Genomic DNA, 6131 nt, shown 5'->3' with positions numbered 1-6131 from the left:
TTGTTTTATTGTGCACAGGAAACTAGCAATAACCTTTCCCGAAAGGAAGCCTGTCCTCTTAGACTTACACACATCAAGACAAAGCAGTCTCAACATTCCCAAAGGACTCAAAGCCTGTTCATTGCCCATGTTCTTTGAGTTTAGGGAACAAACAGAAGTCCAAAAGGGCAGGGCTAGGGTTCTGGGGCAGAAACAGAAAGGTTACCCAATGGAATTTTCATAAGATAACCCTTACTACCTTGGGAGAAGGAGCAAGTACATCCATTGCTCGGACGGAAAAATTTATTCCTTGGTGTAGCTCTCCTGGATGTTTTCTCACCAATGCAGTCATCAAGTAGAAGCACTTTTCAAAGTTCATGATAAGTCCCTGAAAACATCCTGCATTCTTGGAGGAAATCTATGAAGATTTTGGGGGGAATCCCAAGAAATAGTCACCATAACCTCTGAGTTGACCTCTGTGCCCAGAATTTAACTCGCCAGCCAGTCCCCTTAGAAACCAAGGTATTAATCGGTCCTTTTGGGGAAGGTATTCTAAGTGAGACTCGGACAAGTGCATTCCTGAGAGGACCTGTCGGCCACCATCCATTGAGCACAGAGACCTGTTTAGCCTGCTCGTCTGGCCCAAGCCCACGAATGCATGAACTGGCCCTAATCACAACTCTTTTTGACTCGTCTCTTAGAAAATATCTACATCATGACATAACCACTGCGCAATGTCAGCTTATCGAAGAATAAGAAGCAGTGTAAGCAGAGACTTACTTATGCTTACTTACTGATCTGTAGTGAACCATTGTGCATGCTTGTCAACACATCAAAGTGAAACTGTCACTATAGATCAGGAAATCAATACAAGTAAGCCCTTGCTCACCTTGTTTATTGGCTCATCTCCTCCTGATCCCACATGGCTGTGACCCCCAGGCCAGCTAAGCTCGACACAGTCCATGTCACTCTCACCTTGTCCTGTATCCAGGGCTGCCAGACGTACACAATACAAAATAGTAAAAAAGGGTTTTTACTATGGTCGTAAATGCAAAGAGCCAGATAGTTTTGAAGGCACTGCTTAGCAGAGAGCCATGTGATGCTATGTGAGGTTCTTGCTATTGGGTGCTATCCAGTTGGTTCCTGCTCACCTAGATCCGATGTACAACTGTCCAGCCGCACGCCATGCTCACGGTCACTGTGACGTGTGAGCCCCTTGTGGCAGCCCCTGAGTCTACTCGTCTCCCCAGGAAACCCTCCTCTTCTTCACTGACCCTCTGCTTCGCCAGGCCTGATGTCCTTCTGCAGAGACCATCTCCTCTGAGAGCATGTCTCAAGGCAGGATAAGAGAGGAATTAGGGGTTATTTGAATGTCCCATATCGTAACTCTTCAAAACTGCATTGGACATTTCTGTGTTGGCTGATAAGTGTGAGATTTCGTAGCCTGGAATGGATGGCCGCTATTTGTTTGAACTTCTTCCTGATGTTTGCTTCCCGCTGTTGGAGGCTGCGGTCTATCAGACACACACAGATCAGCCAACAGTTTCACGAAACGCTGTTCTTGCAGGTACCATGCATTGCATCTTCCATTCTCTTCTTCTTCTTCTCCTTCTCCTTCTCCTTCTCCTTCTCCTCCTCCTCCTCCTCCTCCTCCTCCTCCTCCTCCTCCTCCTCCTCCTCCTCCTCCTCCTCCTCCTCCTCCTCCTTCTTCTTCTTCTTCTTCTTCTTCTTCTGAGTGCTGGCTGTAGCATGCAAAGCTGGTTTCGTAACCCATTCATGGTTGCAGCCTAAGTTTTGAAGGCACTGCTTAGCAGAGAGCCAGGTGTGCAAGCAGATCCGATGCGTTCTTGATAAGCATTGTAATAGAGGGGGCGGTGCGTACTTCCCAGAAGTGTCATTTGGGTTGAGTCTTGAAAGCTGGCGGTTAGCCAGGTGGAGACATTGGCAATGGTAAGCAAAGAATGCCAGATGAGGGGTTGAGTCTGCGCTTGGGGCAAGGTGGGGGTTCTGTGGAGCCTGGGCCTCGCGCAAGATGGCCCTGGAAATGACAGCGCATCCGCATCTGGTGGGGCACTGAATGGCAGCCAAGAGCTCACGGGAAGTGGGCTTTGTTGAGGTCCAATTTCCATGACCTTGCAGCAAATAGATACAGTTATGCAACCCCCACCACAATCAGACGTGCCCGTTTCCGGTCACACCCCATTTCTGGCCCAACCCCAGTCAACCAATGGCTTGTCTTCCATCTCTGTAGCGGGTTGCCGCGTTGTTGTCTCTGAGTCATGGTGAGCCCCGAGCTCAGCGCAGACTTGTGCTCCCTGGGGCCTGCCAAGGCTGAGGGTTTGGCAGAGACCTTAGACCTTTCCGACGAAGCGCTCTTGGGTGAACGCACTGATCAACTGAGCACCTTCATCCCAGGGCCTCCTTCCACCTTTGGAGACTCGGCTCTTCTGGCTGTGCGCCATGGAGGGAGCGCTGCGCTCTGCGGTCCCCGAGCCTGGGCTTGCATTCCGCCGAATGCGCCGAGGTTGGCCCATGCTGTTGCCATGTACTCACAGTTTGAAAAGACCGCGGCTGATGGATCGGGCATTTGGGGAGTTTCCAGTCCGGCCTATTCTGAATAAGGTGGCTATGAGCGTTCGAGCATTCAGGTTTTCATTTCTCCTGGGAAAGCTTTGGGAAAGAATCGCTGCATGGGATGGGAGCTGTCAAGAGTATTGAGATACCGGCTTCCCACGGGCCATGCCGGTGTTCTTCTGGCACGGCAGGAGAGCCCGGTGTCTCCAAATTTTCTGGGGGCTTTTGAGCAGAGGAGGCACAGGATGAGATTTGTGGTTTAAGAGTCCTCTAGCTGGTGATGGGAGGGAGGGAGAGGAAGACGGGAAAGGCAGAGATGGGAGGGAGGAATCTAGGATCTGGGCTAACAAGACAGAGGATTGAAACATCTCAGAGTACGATGCCTGAGGCTCAGACACTCTGCTACGTGGCTCTGGGTCACACCGTTCAGGTGTGTCGGGAAGAGAAGACACAGGTGACTCAGGACTGAGGCTTGCACCTGGCCTGAAATGCTGGGCGGAGCCTCCATCCTTCATCTGGTATGCCAGAGGTCCTGTGGAGCAAGACCTCCTTTCCCACCCCCTTGCATGGCTTCTGCAACGGCAAGACATCAAGAACACGCTTAGGAAAAACACACGCTGGTAGCATCTGCTCTGAATTGACTCTTGGGTCCAAACCAGGGCTTCCAACTGGTTCATTCTGGTTTGACCTTTGCTGAGTCTTGAATTTCTACCCCAGAGCTGATGAATCTACATGCCAACCAGATTCTTATACATTGAAGAGTTACCTGCGGGGAAGGGGGCTTCCTAACATGTAGCAGCGGCTTCACTAGGAGAGTGTCACTAGTGTTGTGACTCATTGTGTCATCCTGCCCCCACCCAGGGACCTCCCAGTGACCCCAAAGCCTTTGAGATAAGTGGTTCTCCACCCTGTTTGCACACTTGAACTGCTTGAAGAACTCCAAAATATGCTGCTGGCTGGGGTCAGGGGAGTCCAGCTGGGGTGCCACCTGGACCTGGAGGCTGTCCAAGCTCTCAGGTGATTCTGTCCTGCAGCTTCATGGAGAGCTTTCCTCCGAGGCCAGTTCCCACGCTCAGTGTGAGAAACGCTGGAAGAGCTGTGAAGATCCCGAATGCCTGTGTGTCACCAGAGGTGGCGGTGGCGGTGGTGTCGGGTGCCATTGACGTAGTTCCTACTCACCGCGACCCCCATGTGCAAGAGAAGAAAACACCCAAGGGCCCCCCAGTCATCGTTCTATCCAAGCCCCTTGTTGTGGCTACTGTGTCCTTCATTCCATCTCCTGAAGGGTCTTTCTCCCTGCCCCCCACCCCCACTACTCCTCTACATTCCTAAGCATGATGTCCTTCTCCAGGGATTGGTCCCTTCCGATCATTTGTCCAAAGTATGTGAGAGGACTGTCTACTCCCATAAAGAGTCACCGTCTCGGAAACTCACAGGGGCCCTTCTACCAGATCCTATAGGGCGGCTATGAGTTGGCCTCAACTTTGATAGCAGTGAGTTTGTCTCTTGTTTTCATTGTATAGACTCTAGATGGTCTGGTCTAGGCGGAGCCATGGGTGGGGGCAGGATGACACAATGAGTCACAACACTAGTGACACTCTCCTAGTGATGCCACTGCTACATGTTAGCAAGCTCCCCCCCAACCCCCCCCCGCGCACAGGTAACTCTTAAATGTATAAGAATCTGGTTGGCATATAGAGTCATCAGCTCTGGGGTGGAAATTCAAGTCTCAGCAAAGGTCAAACCAGAATGAACTATCTGGAAGCCCTGGTTTGGACCCAAGAGTCAATTCAGAGCAGATGCTACCAGCGTGTGTTTTTCTTAAGCGTGTTCTTGATGTCTTGCCGTTGCAGAAGCCATCCAAGGGGGTGGGGAAAGGTGATGGGTTTTTTTTTTTCCCTCAAATAAATGGAGAGATCATTCTGCCGAAGCATTTTACAGTGCATGTTGTTAAAGAATAAAACCAGATTCCCATGCACATACTCTAGAAATCCATCTGGTTTACATAAAATATTTACAAACACGGAGTCAGGAGCAATTGAAAGATATGTGTGGGTAAGGCCCCAGCGCACGGGCTGGCTGTTGCCTGCCTTGTGGTCTCCATCGGGTCTTTAGACATAAACACGATCAGATGGATGGATGGACTGCGTGCCTAAAGGTAAAACAATACCTTTCCCCAGGACCCCAGACTGTACTGGAAAGCTCATTTATGCAAATATTTTCAGATAGCAAATTAAATAAACAAAATGATTGCTAGTACCTTTTTTTTTCTCCCCCCAGGTGTTTGGTATTTTGCATTCCTTCCCATGAAACCCAAGTAGCCTTGAACTCTTAGAGCAGTAACTCGAGGAGGACGTCAGACCAGGCTGTGTTTTTAAAAGTGAACTTGGGCTGGTTCACCAAGTGCCCTGGCTGTGGAGTTCTCCGGGGACTGTTTGCGTTCTTTGCACTTAATGCCGCAATTATTGGGCACAGGCCAGTGCTGAGGGTCTCGGGGCTGGGGCAGGTGCCATCGAGCAACATTGTCCCTGCTTGTCTTTAGTTCCTGCTTGTCCTCTAGGGAAATGAGAGATTTCCCAAAGCCTAACAAGCTGCCCAGGAGCCCTGGTGGTGCAATGGTTATGGGCTGGGCTGCAATCCGTATGATCAACCGTTCAAAGCTACCGGCAACTCCTCCAGAGAAAGCCTGGGCTTTCTACTCCTGTACACAGTTAACCCCCAGGGGGTTATGAGTCTGCATTGACTTGATGGGAGTGAGAGGGGATTTGTTTTGTTTTGTTTTTTTGAACCAGCAGCCTAACCAAATCTATCTGGATAGAAGTACAGCCAGAGTGCTCCTTAGAGCCAAGGACGGTGAGACTCCATCTCCTGTGCTTCGGCCATGTAGTCAGGTAAAGGGGAGGAGCAGCAGAAAAGAGGAAGACCCTCAACGTGGGGGGCTGATAGAATGGCTGCAACCATGGGCTCAGGCATAGGGACAGTTGTGAGGATCCACAGGACTGGGCCATCTTTTAATTTCTGTGGTGCGTGGGGTTGCTATGGGTCAGAAACAACTCGAAGGCACCTAACTGCAGCAGCCCCTGGGGAAACATCACTGGTCACTGTGGCATCCAGGAACCTCTGAGCCCCTCGCGGGCACGAGACCAGGCCCACAGGCACAGACAGCCCAGGATGCTCACTGAGGCCCATCCACCTTCCCCAGTGAGAAAGAATCAGACCCCCTTGCTGGTTGGGACACTGGCTTCAATCTCCAGGTGCCCATCAAGACTGGGACAACTTGTTGGCTGCTAGACGGGGAAAGAAAATGGAACTGGGTGTGGTGGATGGAGACAGAGGACTGGCCCATTCCTAGACTAGACCTGGGAAGTCTCAGAGGAGGGAGGGGTTACGGTGAAGCTATGGCTGTGGGGATTCGGGTATGAGGATGATGAGAACCCTCAGGACCTGAATTCAGAATACTGAGCAGGACCATAAAAGGTTGGGCTCACTGCACCCCCAACCCCCAGGGAAGAGTGGCCCAAGATAGGCCACCGGTCCTACCAGGGAAATTGAGTCAGGAGCCAGGTGAGTGCCACCCC

The sequence above is a fragment of the Tenrec ecaudatus genome, chromosome 2 (assembly GCF_050624435.1).
Source record: "Tenrec ecaudatus isolate mTenEca1 chromosome 2, mTenEca1.hap1, whole genome shotgun sequence".
Classification (NCBI taxonomy): Eukaryota; Metazoa; Chordata; class Mammalia; order Afrosoricida; family Tenrecidae; genus Tenrec; species Tenrec ecaudatus.
The sequence above is the reverse complement of the archived record's forward strand: the minus strand, read 5'-3'. Positions refer to the sequence as shown.